The sequence below is a fragment of the Suricata suricatta genome, chromosome 4 (assembly GCF_006229205.1).
Source record: "Suricata suricatta isolate VVHF042 chromosome 4, meerkat_22Aug2017_6uvM2_HiC, whole genome shotgun sequence".
NCBI lineage: Eukaryota > Metazoa > Chordata > Mammalia > Carnivora > Herpestidae > Suricata > Suricata suricatta.
The window spans coordinates 31,866,971-31,881,858 of NC_043703.1; the positions used below are offsets into that span (position 1 = coordinate 31,866,971).

The window sequence follows — 14,888 nt, forward strand, 5'->3', positions numbered from 1 at the left end:
CGCGGCTCCGCGCGAGTCCTCGCCGGGCGAGTTGCAGTCGGGGGTCCCTCCCGCCGCGAGGCCCCGCGAGCCCCCCTCGGCCGGCGGCTCCCAAAGCTCTGTTGGCCATGTGTAGGTTATTTTGGGTGCCGCAGCAAGGTGGTGCAGGTGAAAGGGAAGCGCGGCCGAGGCCGGGAGGCGGGGGCAGGGGTGGGGCGGGGTGGGGCGGGGTGGAGGCTCCGCGGACCCACCCCCCAGCCGGGCGGCCCGGGCGGCGAGTCGAGGGCCGGGCAGTGGGTGTTGCCTTCTACCTCTGCGAGCGGGGAGGGGTTAGTTTCCCACAGGGGATTTCAACCATCACACTCAGAGCCCGCCTCCTAATCCTCGGGCGGAGCGGCTCGGGGGCCCCATTTTATGGCAATAAAGCGACTTAGCGCCTGCTGAGCGAGCCCCTCCCCGCCGCCGCCCCCGCCCTCGGCCCCACCCCGGGGCTCGCCCGCAGCGGCGGGGCTTTGTTTCTGGGGAGGAGGACCCGGAGCTCTTTTGTTTGGGGGTTTGGTGTTTTCACCCCCCCCACCTCACCTCACCCCACCCCACCCCACCCCACCCCCCACGCCTCTCCGGTTTCCTGAGCTGCGGGCTGCGAGGGAGGAGAAGCAGCGTCTTGCAACCCCCTCGGCTGGGCCCCGGGGTAATTCGATGCGGGCCTGGCGAGGCTCCCCACGCCAGACCGGGGCTCGCGTCTCGGCAGCCTCCACCCACCGGCCCACCCTACATTTAGCGCATCATGTGATCCGGGTAAGTCATTTGCAAGTACAACAGTTCCCTGGGTTGCCCCCCATTCATTTCCTGAGAACTGCAGAGAGCAGCTGAGAGGCTCTGCCTGTGCGTGTGCGAGTGTGCGTGTGAGTGTGCGCGGGTGACGCCGTGTGTGTGCGAGAGTGAGTGTGCGCGCGCGCGTGTGTGCGCGAGAGAGAGAGAGAGAAAGGGAGAGAGAGAGGGGGACTCTGTGTGAGGGAAAGAAAACAATTTCTCCTGCTCTGCAGCTTCTGTTCAGGTCTGTGCCGATTCCGTTTCTTATCAAAATAAACAACCCCCTCCTTTTTTTTTTTTTTTTTTTTTGCCATCCCAAATCAGACCGTATTCTCTTAACATGTTTTATTTTCCTTCTGTCATCTGCTCAAGTTAAATCATTTTGGTTGGTCTGTGTTCTTAAAGGGGGAAAGTGTTGGGAAGCGGGAGGGGGCCGAGGGAGGACGATGCTATTGCAAAGCAAGTAGCGTCGGTCGGATATGTGAAGAAGAAAGAAGGAGGTTTCTCCACCCCCCCCCCCCCCCCGCCAAATTAAAAAAAAAAAAACTTATCAAGTACCATGAATTAAGCAAATGTTTTTCTACCCCTAGTGGAATTGTTGGTTGCAGTGTTTGCCTGACAGTTGCCAAGGATGGGAAATAAAACACCCGGGCTGAATTGGGGAGGCGGGGGTGGGGGGTTATGGAAGTAGTTTGCCCCCAGGAATAGAGCAAGTTCGGTGAATAGCTGCCTCACCGGGGCTGTGTGGGCTGTGGGTGTGCACTGGAGAGAGTGGAGGGGAAGGGGTTAAGGCGGAGATGACACTGCTGGCATGAATAGTGGTCCTGGTGCTACATTCATTATTGTCTCTGGTCGTAATGATGTGTAACTGTCACTTGCTACAGTGCCTGGTCCATGGAAGTAGCCAGGGGCTGGCCCGTGGCTGTTATTTTCAATTACGGGGGAGCCGGCCGGAGTTGACAAGGGGCAACTTTGCCCGTCCACTCAAGCCGGGAAGCCTGCGGAGCTGGCCTGGGAGCCCTTTCTAGCCTTAGAAGCTCGCTCCCAGGACTCGGACTTGACCTCCGCGACATTAGTTGGTGTTCATGTTAGATGCTCCCCTACGGGGAGAATCAATCCTGCTTTTGTTGGGTAGAGAACTGCGTAATAGAACTTTGAAAACTTTTATCTTTGGGGAAAAGGGTGGGGTGCACTCAACAGTTCTGTTTCGAAGTGCATTTGAGGCAACCGCTTGGAAAAAGTACCAATTCCTTTGTTATATGCCCTGCAGCTTCCCAACCCCCTTCACCCTGCGCTTCGAGTTTTGCATACTTTAATAGTAATACCCTTAATTCAACTGATAAAAACTGTGTTGAGTTAAAGAGTATTAGTACAACGGAATGTGTGATCTGGATAAACAGATTGTATGGTTAATATTGTCAGTTCTCTAATTTAACTGTACAGATGGTTTAAGTATCCTTCTGTATGGATTGTTTTAAGCAATTCCACTGGCTAATAGAATTCTCAGCCCAGCCCTAGGATACTTTATTTTAAAGCAAGCTTTAATATTCTCTGTTTCCCAGTCACACCAGGGAGGTGAGCAGGTCTATTTACAATTAGTGCCTGTGCATCCAGTGGGTCCAGTAGACATCTGTCAATCAAGAAACGTCATTGTGCAAATCCACCTAGACGCCTCCAGGCCCTTTTCTTAGTGGAGGAGAGCGAGTTGTTTAGATAAGTGAATGCTCAGAAATAAATTTGGTGACTTTAACAGGATGGGACTAGGAGTGGTCACTTTGTCGAGTGGGTGTATTCCATCCTCTAAGAAATGCTCTTTGGAATTGGCATTTAATAAAAATAGTGATGCCCCCCAAAAGCCTGTTTATGCTGTTCTTCATTCGCATGTCGTTTACATTTTTTAAAAACACAGACGTTGGTTGTGATAAAGGGTATCCTTGTAGGCTAGAAAATGTTTAACTGTGGAAGGTTAGTAGACATTCGATGTTGAAGGGCAAACATTTCAGTTGCATAAGTTGTGTCTTTATCGCTGCAGCCTGGTCAGTCGATTGGAGACTAGCCTGAGTACCGTAGGCTTCTTTGATTTGGGGAGGGAGCAGTTAGAGCATATGAGTATTGGCAGAAATGTGTAGTGCATTTAGGAGAGAAGTTAATTATTCTGTCTTGTAGTTCATAAGTATTATGAAATAGACTGAACCTGGTAAAATCTGGAAGTTTCAATTTATGAACTAAATCCATGTAACTAATACAGGGGTGTCAGACACAGAACATTCTTGAGGCGTTTCTGTTTATTTTTGAGTTGCTTCAGTTATTTATCTATTACTTAGCAATGCGTATTTGAAAGAAGCTTCAGTCAGCTAAACTTTATTTTGGAATGCTTTGTATTACTATTTATTGAATGAAAATGATTGTGCCAGTGGGCCCTTAATGTTTTTTTCCCTCCAGAAAGTTCCTTTTCAGTAACCGAATGTCATTTGGGAGAAAACTGGTCCTGGTGTAGCATTTGAGACCTTGACCTTAGCAACTTTTGGCTGGTGGTTGTTTACTACAGCTGCAGCCTCTGTGTGTACAGAAAGGGGAGGGACAGCAAACACCAGTCCACTGCTCTCCCCAGGCCCAGGGAAAACAGTCCGGGATGCGAGATGTTCATTCATTCCGAAGAGTGTGCATCAGGCCCAGAATGGCAATAGTGTTCTGGTCATTTCAAAATATGTATGTTCCTAGGGGATTACTTCCCCGCCTCTATGAAGAGTAAACAAGCCCTTGAATGGACTGAGTGAGTTTTAAATGTTCTGTCATGACGCAGGCTGTTATCAACTTAATGAAATAATTTGGTCTTAAACATAGATTTTGTTTTTTTTTTCTTTCCCCTCTGCGAAGAGGACAGGAGTTCTTAGGCCTACATGGAGGGCGTTTTGAACTCAAGCCACTGTTGGTTAATCTAGAGTATTGAGTCACCTTATCAGTGAGGCGATATTGTTAAATACTCGAACATATGTAAGTCCTGGAGGTTTTTACCATTGTACAAAATGTCGAGTGTGGAATTTCATATTTATGTGAATTTCATTGGAATAATCAATTAAATGAGGGGTGTCAAATGGTTTTCTTTATATTGTGAGAGAAGCAGTCTTCTTAGAGGGTTCACTCCATAAGTGTAACTGTAGATGATTTGTGTATTGATAAAAAATAGTTGTGTTCTACAAAGCCAGAGGCGCAGACTTATTTGAAAAGTTATTCTTTGTTTTGGGTAAGGAAGTCTGCCCGCTTGTGCTTCCAAGCTGATTAATGAGCGAGAACTAAAAATCTCAAAACTGCTTTATTTAGAACAGACACCCATGGTTATCTTTTTCTATGTAGAAAACAACTTTCATTTTTATAAATAATTTCTAAAAGAGGTTGTGGTTGCTTGCCTTTATCATTTACATTTTGAAAATACTGTATGATAGTAGAGTGGTAATATCTGTATTTTTGCCCCGTGTTCATTTATTTTCTGTTTTGAAATGTATATTTATTTATTTTTTAGCCTACAAATTACCCACAGCTTTCAGTCTTTAGTATGTACAAAATGTAAGGGTAAAAATATTAAAATTAAATCACTGGCAACACCCTATAAACCACAGCCTTAACTCATCCACCACAACCACAGCGCCCAAAATCAAAATGCAAGTAAACAGATGGGCCTTGCCCTGTGCCCAGGAGGTCAGCAGCCCTGGGCTCTGTGAGATCTGCTGTGTGTCTAGATCCCAGACCCATCCAGGGAAATGTCTGACTTCAGCAGGCCAGAATTCATTTTCAGGGCCTGGACCAGCCACACCCCATCTGATGTCAGCTTTTGAGTTCTTGTGGCAGAGAACACATGCTGTGGATTAAATGGTTACTTTCTCTATATATTCTCAGTAATTATGTTACCAAAGGATTTTTCGGTTTGGGGTGTTTATTGTCATAAAAGTGGCAACTTGAGTAGTCCTGTTGCTCCATAAAAATTTGTTTTGGTCTGGCAGTAGACTACAGGATATTCACCCAGAGAATTGTGCTCTGGCATGGTCTTTCTTCCTGTCTCTTTCTCCACTGAAAGTCATACTTTTGTTGCTGTTTCATGGTATATGTGTTTGAATATTTATTAGCATAATTGGACTCGTCTGAAGAGGATTGCTTTTTAGGTACAGATGGAGTAGCAGCAAGCCATTGCTGCCGTACTGCTGCATGGAAGGTGAGAGAAACCAGGGGAGAGCTTTGGGACAGTTTTCCCCTGTCCCATCAGAGGTGATCGAAGTCGCCACTATTACGGTTTACTGGCCTAGCAGTCAGGAGTTGTGTTTTCAGTGCCATGTTCACCGCACCTCTGGGTTTTCAGACGATTCTGGGCATGATGTATGCATGTATGTGTCTTTGCTATCTTATATATATATGTGTGTGTGTGTGTATAGTATTTATGAAAGTGCGTTTTTACATTCACACATGTGTGTTGGTATATATCTTCCCCCCCCCCAGTGCTGCATACATTATGACTAAGAATTATGGTAAAAAGTCCCCCTCCTCACACTTATATACCAAAGAAGGAAAACACTGTTTGTTTTCAAATCCTGTCTTTAGTAATAATGCTCTCACTTGGTTTTGTGTTTAGCAGGCAAACTTACAACATGAAAACAACTTTGCCCCCGAAGAACACAAACCAGCAAAACTAAATGAGAACCGAGATAAATGATTGTAAAAAGATGAAACAAATAACTGTAAAGAAAATATTTATTCATTTCACAATCCGGTATCTGCCAAGATTATATATCCTGGAGTCTAGACTGATTTAGGTGGCAGAGATAACAACAGTTTGAAGCAGGATCTCTTGCTTACTAAAACTGGATGACCTTGGTCAAATTTCTTAACTTCAGTCTGTGAATGGGAAAAATAATACACATTTTGCAGGGTTGTGGTGAGGGTAGAAGGAGATAGTGTGGGGACAAATCACTTTGTAAAACTAGAAAGTACTAGTATGGCAACTGATTTGATAGGAAAACCTCTCCCTTTCCATCCCCCACATCCCTGCCAGGGATGAACTTTCCAGCTTCTCTAAGTGAGCATATAAATTACACTTATGGAGAAGGAATTTCCGAGTGTGGGTAGAAAACTTCTGGCAGTCAAAGGTCATGAATTCCATTCCTGTCTCACCAGAGATTTGCTCTGTGACCTTGAGAAAGTCATTCTTAAAAAGTTTCTCTGTAGCTGCTATGAAAGTTACTATTAACATTTCTATAATGCAGGTGAGGTATCTGAGCTTTGAAAAAGAATGTACATGAAAATGCAGTCCCCACAATCGTTTTACAGAAAACAGAAAGTGAAGATCAACAATGATTAGAGATTGTAAACCTCCTTCAGTGAGTCAACTAGTTCATTAAAAAATACTCTTATTTTTTATAGAATCATTAAATTTGCGCTGTTATTCTATAATTTAGAACAATCTTACTGAGCTGCAAATCCCTAGTTAAGCGAAGATTCTGTTGATTAAGCTATGTCTGATTTATGGCTTAAGCCGTAAATAAAGTGTCTTGGTTAGACTCAAGCATTGTTGTAACACAATTAATGCACAGCCAAGAGAGGTGAATGATGGCGATGTTACATGGATATTTGAAAATTTATTGAACATATTTTATTTATATGCACACATTTTTCTGCTGTGTACATTTCTTTACACACATACATTTGAGAAAATTAACAATATTAATTTACATAATTTCTCCCCAGCTACATTTTCTTCAGTTAAGAAACAAAAAAATTTTTTTTCACGCTCTATGTAAACAGTATTCTTGGAAGAGCAAAGAAATAGACTCCAACTAGCTCATCAGTATAGTTCATTTTAGACGCTTTCTGTGCCGCGCATACACCTCGCCTAATCCTGTTCATGTGACAGCTGTCACTCACTGTAAACGTCACTTCCTCTGGGACTCGTCCTGACCATCCCTCACTTAGTAAAGTACTCCTTACCTGAATAAGAATGTTCAGGGTTCCAGTCTGTGTTCTGTGGCCCTGTAGTGCCTGCTGTGCCTTCTGGGGCCGCTGCTGGTTCATTGGCTGGTAAGCTCTTTGAGAGCAGGAAATGAATCTTCCTCAGAGTTAGCGTCCTGGCTCCTCACCCAGTGTCTACCGTTGTGACAGATCACACAGTGCTAATATACTTCCAGAACGAACAGATTAAGGCATACGATCTCTGTGACTAACCCTCCAGGAGCCAAGTGCCAGTGTCATGGAGTTTTCCTTCCTGAGTCTTTTGATCTCTCTCTAGCTAAGTATATTCTACTCTATTAGCCATTCCACAGTTCACTACATTTTCCTGATTTTTTTTCCTCTTTGCAAAATGAAGGTTTGTAGTAGAGTCAAAGAGTGCTGGATTTGAAACCTCAGACTCATCAGGTTTTGGTCGTCTGACAGGATAAGTTAATTCTCTGAGTCTCCGTTTGTGTGTGTGTGTGTATCCGTTTGTATAAATAAAAACAAGAACAAATAATGTCAACGTTGCAGAATATTTTTGAGGACTCAAATTGTGGTAATGTCCATAAAGCATCTGGTATATAGAACCTTATACCTATTTAGTACTCAATAAATATTAGTCTGCTCTAGGATATTGGTGCCCCTCTCTCTCTTTCTCTCTCTCTCTCTCTCTCTCTTTGTATTATAAGTTTTTAATTCCAGCTAGTTAACATACAGCATTATATTAGTTTCAGGTGTACAATATAGTGATTCAGCATTTCTGCACGTCACCCAGTGCTCATCAGGACAAGTGCACTCCTTAATCCCCATCACCTACTTAACCCCCCCCCCCCATTCTGATAACCATCAGTTTGTTCTCTACAATTAAAAGTTTGTTTCTTGATTTGTCTGTTTCTCTTATTTTCCCCCATTGCTCATTTGTTTTGTTTCTTAAATTCTGCATATGAGTGAGAGCATATCGTATTTGTCCTTCTCTGACTGATGTATTTCACTTAGTGTTTTATTCTTTAGCTCTATCTATGCTGTTGCAAGTGGAAAGATTTCATTCTTTTTGATGACTGAGTAGTATTCCAGTGTGTATGGGTGTGTGTGTGTGTGTGTGTGTGTGTGTGTGCGCGTATGTGCACATACACACGCACACACACACCCCACTTCTTTATCCATTCATCAGTCCATGGACACTTGGGCTGCTTCCATATCTTGGCTTTTGTAAAGAATGCTGCTATTAGTATTCTTGTATTCTTTGGGTAAATACAAGTAGTGTGATTGCTGGATCACAAGGTAGTGCTCTTAAAAGCAGCCATTCAGCATGGATAGTAGCAGCAAAATAAAATAGCTACTGTTTATTGTGCGGAAGTTAGGTACTGCGTTTTTCACATGTTAGTTTTTCTAATACGTACTCATTAATACACAGGTATGTATAGTTGACTCTCAAATAGTTTTCGCTTTGAATACTATATGTGGAGACCCATAAAGTACCTTATATACACTGGATTTTGACTTAAGGATGCATTGTTTTATAGCTGTTGTGTGATGGTGCTCACTGCCAAGTAAGAGTTCCCTTCCCCCAATAATTTTGCCACTTTTGACAATATTTTAAAAAATTATTTGGAATTTTGGGGCACCTGGATGGTTCATTCGGTCAAGCATCTGACTCTTGCTTTTGACTCAGGTCATGATCTCATGGTTCATGAGTTCGAACCCTGCATGGGTCTCTGTGCTACTGGTGCAGAGCCTGTCTTGGGTTCTTTTTCACTCTTATTCTCTCTCTTTCCCTCTCCCTCTCCCTCTCCTCCTCCCTCTCCCCTCGTCTCTCTGCCCCTTCCCACCTCCTGTGTGCTCTCCCTCTCAAAATAAATAAATGAACTTAAAATATTTATTTATTTTGCTAACAAAAGGCAAAAGTAGTACCAACCTAAAATATTTGAAAATGGTACTGTTTTTGCCTTTCATTAGCAAATACATGGAAAGGGGGGGTGGAAATGAAAGTGCTGCTTCTAGTTACGAGAAACAGGCTTTATCATCTTGATACCCAGTTGAAGCAAAGAATCATTAGGTGTGCTGAAAAGTAGCAAATCTTTATTGGGAGTGCTTAATGGAGTTAATCTGATAAATTGTGAAAAATAAGATTATAGAACATTCAAAATGCTATACATCTATTTTTAGTGACAAGACTTATTAGATTATGTTTAACTCCAGATTTTGCAATGTTTTGTCTCTGAGAGTGGGTCTCCTTTAAAATGTGAGTCTGATTGCTTCTGGGCCTTTTGGATAAGATCAAGTGTAAAACTGGAGTCTGGTCCCTTGACATAATACATATTTGAATTTTGTGTAAGTTTTCAGAAGTGCATCATATATTAAATTATGAGATTTCTCTTTTTCTTTATTAAATATCTGTTGAGTACATATGTATGATAATATGGTTTCTATTTTATAGATGTAGGAACTGGTTTTCACCAAATTAATGCCAATAATCATGGTCAATGGCCAGTTAGCTCTAAAGGAAATATATATTTTTTAATGTTTACTGTATTTATTTTGAGAGGGAGAGCAAGCAGGGGAGGGTGGCAGAGAGAGAGAGAGAGAGAGAGAGAGAGAGAGAGAGAGAGAGAGAGAGAGAGACTCTCAAGCAGGCTCTGTGCCCAGCGTGGAGCATAACACAGGTCTCTCTGCTCACCACCATGAGACCATGAGATCATGACCTGAGCCAAAAATCAAGAGTCGAATGTTGAAATGACTGAGCCACCCAGGTGCCCTTAAAGTAAATATTTGAATGCTGGAAAGCCTTTGTGTTATGCCTAATTCCCTGGATTACTCTTATCTCCCTTCCGCATTAAATACAATATTCCAGACTTAATTTTCCTGTAGAGTAGAGCAAAAAATGGGACTATTATACAGATCCCGTGTCTGAAGAGTGTTATTTTATTTGTGGATTATATTGACCTGCACTTACTAGAATACGTCCTTATTTACCTCAGTACAGAAGCCAGTTTTGTGATGGTTGATAGACATATTAAAGCCAATTGTGAGACCTAATCCAAAAAATTATGTTAGAATGGGACTGCTGTAGGGTGTGTCAAAGTGGCAACAATAGACCAGTACCTTCTTTTTTTAATTTTCTTTTTTTTTTAAACTTTTTAAATGTTTTTTACTCATTTTCGAGAGAGAGAGAGACAGAGACAGAGACAGAGAGACAGTGCAAGCAGGGGAGGGTCAGAGAGAGAGGAAGACACAGAATCTGAAGCAGGCTCCAGGCTCTGGGCTAGCTGTCAGCACAGAGCCCGACCTGGGGCTCGAACCCATGAACCGGGAGATGGTGACCTGAGCCTAAGCCGGACACTCAACTGACTGAGCCACCCAGGCACCCCTAGACCAGTAACTTCTGACCAACATGCATTCTGTCACTTGAGAAAGCTGTTTTTTATTGCTGGAGGCATCGTGAAAGTCACAAAAAACACAATCTCTGTTAAAAAAAAAAAAAAAAGCCTTCCCCATTTCAGCTATACTTATTTAGCTCCTACCATGTAATCTGGAATCATGTATGAGAACGGATAGGACATCATTGTTAATGAGCTGAAAATGAAAGAGGGGAGGTAAGACATAATGTGGAAAATTATAATACAAAGTAAGTTGTGATAAATGGACCAAGTGCTTTAAGCTGCTTAAATTCATGGGAAAAAAGTCCTTTTATCTGGGAAATGAAAGGTCTTAGGCTTTTAGTAGATATGGTAGTAATTCTTCATGGTTAAAGTTTACTTTTTATAGAAAAGAAAAAGCAAATCTGCAAGAATAAGAAAGCAAATTAAAAACTATTTTGGCCACTGTAGTGATTTCACACCTCCTTTTTTGTTATCTATTAGAGCTGATGGCTTGATAGTGTTTTGGCAAACTTTTATCATTTGCTATAACATCACGGGACTGTGATTCCCAAAACTAGATCCTGGGATGTACTTGGCCAATAGGACGTGCAGTATTATAATGAGTTCAGAGACGGTTTATTAGGGCAAAACAGCATAATAATGCCGATCAATTAATAAAATTTTAAAAATACACTCTATTTTGGAGTACCTGGATGGCTCAGTTGGTTAAGCATCTGACTTTTGATTTTGGCTCAGGCCATGATCTCATGGTTCATGGATTCAAGCCCCATGTCTGGCTCTGTGCTCACAGCGCAGAGCCCACTTGGGGACCTCTCTCTCTCTCTCTCTCTCTCTCTCTCTCTCTCTCTCTCTCTCTCTTTCTCTCTCTCTTTCTCTCTCTGCTTCTCTTCTGCTTATTCTCTCTCAAAATAAATAAATAAACTTAAAAAAAGTTAAAATAATAAAAAAATATACTTTATGTGAGGCTGTCCAGTGAAATTTTTCTTCATATTGCTAAATTTTAGCCTCGACCAAAAACCTTGAATATAGGAATAAGAGTTTTTTTTTTTTTAGCATAAGAACAATGAAAGGAAGACTTGAAAACTGATCAATTTTACAGGAGGTTGGAGTCCCTTGTAATTTATCAGAGGTGTTGCTTGAAGGGATATTTAGAAAGAAACTTTACATTAAAGTGGTTGGATATTTAAAGTGACATCCTCTGGAATGTGCACTTTCAAATTAGCTTTCTGCTTTACGTATAAATACAGAACACTTAAGGAAACACAAAATATTTCAAGATAATACAAAGCCAGAAAGAAATTTACTCTGAATGAGTCTATAAAGAGCATTGATGGAATCCTTATTGTACGCTGAGCTCTCTATTGAGTGTACTAGGTTTATACTAAGGCTCTAAGCTGAGGCAGTTTTTATTTATAAATAGTGTGGTAAGACGCTTTAGAATACTTGAGAAGTATGGGCTAGCAAAAAAAAATTGGTTAGCGCTTGGTGGTTTACAAAGTTTTAGTTCATCCTGATAATCCTATCAGGTAGATTGGACACATGTTATCATTTTCCTCGTGAGGATATTAAAGTCATATGAAGGTAAAAATGACTAGAAGGTGGCCAGGTGGAAACTAGAACCTTGATGTCCAACACCAGTAAAATATTTTTTTTTCCATTTCATCTGATTGCTGTCTTCCTAAGTTTCATTTAGTTTAAATAAAGTCTGCATTGCTCAAAGGAGGTGCTGATGTCTAGTGTCCTTAACTCGTATGAGATATTCAGTGAATATTATTGGGTGAATTCTATCTCCTTCCAAAATGTACTTTAAAGGGGCATAAAAAACCCATACAGCTCAGAAAGAGCAACTTAATTCTAGAAGACACTGTGCAAATAGGAGCGTCAATACTCTGAAGAAAATAATGGAGGTGGTTCATCACTTACCCATGTACCAGTGCTTGTGCTGGGTCCTGAGAATTCAACAGTAAATAAAACCGGGGCTTTGTCTTCAGTATGAATGCACAGGAGGAAGCAGCCGGCTCAGCCCAAAGAGAGGGCCGTGCTCTGGTGTATTTCGGTTTATTTTATTTTCATTTAGATCCTTAGTGTGCCTAAAAATAATACCTAGATATTTTTAGGTTTATGTTTTACTTTCTTTTAAGTACTTTTTATCTTACCAGAAAATCTTTTTCCATTTAAGCATGTGATTGTCTTAGCTTTTTTTTTATCCTTTTGAAAAAATTTTATTTTGCATTTATTGTACTTAGAATGTGAATGATACACTTAAAAGGCATTATCTCCTTTGATGCTTTTAACTAAAAGTCATTTATTTAAATGAATTTATTATTACTTTTATGATTTAGGTTTTCAAAGGGACAGCAGCTTAAAATCTGGGAAATAAGCTTTGTTTTGCAGAAACTCACTCATTGAGCAGTGTTTACAAATATAGTATCTCTCTAATAAAGTATGTGTGTGAAGACTTCATTTTTCTTTCTTCCTTTCTTTTCTTTCCTACCTTCTTCCTTTTACTTAGTTCTCCCTTGTAACTAGTGATAACATTCCATTCCCCCATAGTCCGTGTTATCAGAACTGTGTGTCCTTTTATATTGTTGTCCATATTCTGAGCATTATAAACACACTCACACTAGGTTTTCGATTGCTGATTACAACGTTGGGATTATATTCTGTAGACCATTATCAACTTTGTTTTTTCTTTAGTACTTTACTGTCAACCACCATAGCTCTACTCCATTTACAAAACAAAACTGTTGCATGATATTCTGAAGTATGTTTATTTCCTAGTCTACTTAACCATTAATTTACTGATGGGCAGTACTTTGTTTCTACTTTTTTCCACTAAAGACAATGTCGTGATATGTATCTTTATAGCTATACTCGGACAGACCAGTGGGATAGATTCCCAGGATGCAGTTATGTTCTGCTTCAAAATGTTGCCACATTGCTTTGAAGAAGGCGGCTGTAACAGTTCATGTTTTTACCAGTGATGTAGGCAAATGCCTTTCCTTGAAAGTCAATCAGCAATAGTGGACACTTTTCCAGTTTCATAGTTGTGTCTAATGGTATCTCGTTGTTACTTTAAATTAGTATTTCCTGACTGTAGGTGACCTGGAAGATCTCTTCCTATTTGTGGATACATTGGAAGAAGAACATTGGAATTGTTCTTCTAAGAAGTGCCCTTTCATACTCTGCTCATTTTTTCTAATTGGTTGTTGTCCTTTTGTGGGAGGTTTTGTTTGTTTGTTTGCTTTTTTTGTTTTTTTGTGGTTGAGTTTTATACTATTATAGTTATTAACCATTTGTCTGTATCTGCATTGCAAATATTTTTTTCAAAAAAATATTGGGTGGCCTAGTCGGTTAAGTGTACCGTTCTTGCTCTCAATTCAGGTCTTGATCTCAGGTTCTTGAGTTCAAGCCCCACATTGTGCTCCACTCTGGGTGTGGAGTCTACTTAAAATCAAAATGAAAAAAACTGATCTTTTGTTTCCTGTTTAAGAAGTATCTTTTGATATGTAACATTTGTAATTTTTATATCATCAGTACATTCCTCTGGACAACGTTTTTAATGTTTATTTTTGAGAGAGAGAGAGAGAGAGAGAGAGAGAGAGAGAGAGAGAGAGAGAAAGAGGGAGAGACAGAGCATGAAAGGGAGAGGGGCAGACAGAGAGGGAAACACAGAATCCAAAGCAGGCTCCGGCCTCTGAGCTGTCAGCACAGAGCCCGATGTGGGGCTTGAACCCATGAGCTATGAGATCATGACCTCAGCTGAATTCGGATACTTAACCTGAGGAGCCACCCAGGCACCCCTGGTTATAACTTTTTTTCCTATGTTTTCTCCATTGTTAAGACAGATGTGTAATCTGCACTTAGATTATTTCTTTCCACTTTGATCTTATCTTTGGCAAATTTGGAATTTGTAGTTATATGTGTCAGAGGGATCCACTTTTATTTACTTTCAGATTCATAGCGGGTGCATTGTATCAGCACCATTTTTAAAGTTAATGTATCCTTTCACAAGCAAGTACAGATTCCCCAGTTGTATTGTCTTATGTTCTCATATATCCTATGATAATACCAGATTTTTTTCCTTTTAAAACTAGTAAAGTGCAAATCTGAGGAAAATTCCATCCATTGTCCCAACTTCCTTGGAGAAGAGATACACAACACCCTGTTGTGATTCTAATTGGAATTGCGTTAAGTTACATGTACTCTGGGGACAGTTAACATTTTAATGTTTTTGGTGCAGTGTACCATCCCGGTTCAAGAACATGAATGTCTCTTATTTTTTATGCTTCGAAAATATTTTAACATTTTATATGTAATGTTTTTTTCGTGTTTAGTTGTATTTAGTTATAAGTAGTTTTATAGGTTTTTGACTATTCTGTATTAAGATATGATTTTCTGTTTGTCAATTTAGTGAATTAATGGTGTTGCTTGATGTTTAAATGTTGTGTCAGACTTTTATTCTTTGTATAAGTCTTACTTCTTGATGTGTCATTTAATTATATATAGTTGTACTTCATTTTCTAATATTTTATTAAGAATTAAAAATATATATGTTCATGGGACATTCTGGTCACTACTTTTTATTTTTTTTTAATGTCTTTATCTGATTTTGCATTCAGGGTTATTCCTGGCCTCAGAAAACAACTTGGGGAAGTGTTGTATCATCTTCTGTCTTTTGTTCCTTTCTTTCCTTCTTCCTTTATTTCCTTTCTTTCTTTCTCTCGCTCTTTCACTCTT

General features: G+C 40.5%; 1 protein-coding gene across 4 annotated transcripts in view; it reads left to right on the forward strand.

Moving 5' to 3' along the window:
- Positions 1 to 605: 605 nt before the first annotated feature.
- KLF12 (Kruppel like factor 12) overlaps positions 606 to 14,888 on the forward strand; it is a 432,829-nt gene continuing 418,546 nt past the window's right edge. For all 4 annotated transcript variants that reach the window (XM_029936613.1, XM_029936610.1, XM_029936609.1 and 1 more), the window contains exon 1: positions 606 to 777. The gene's annotated coding sequence lies outside the window, so the exon portion shown is untranslated. The remainder of the gene's footprint in view (positions 778 to 14,888) is intronic.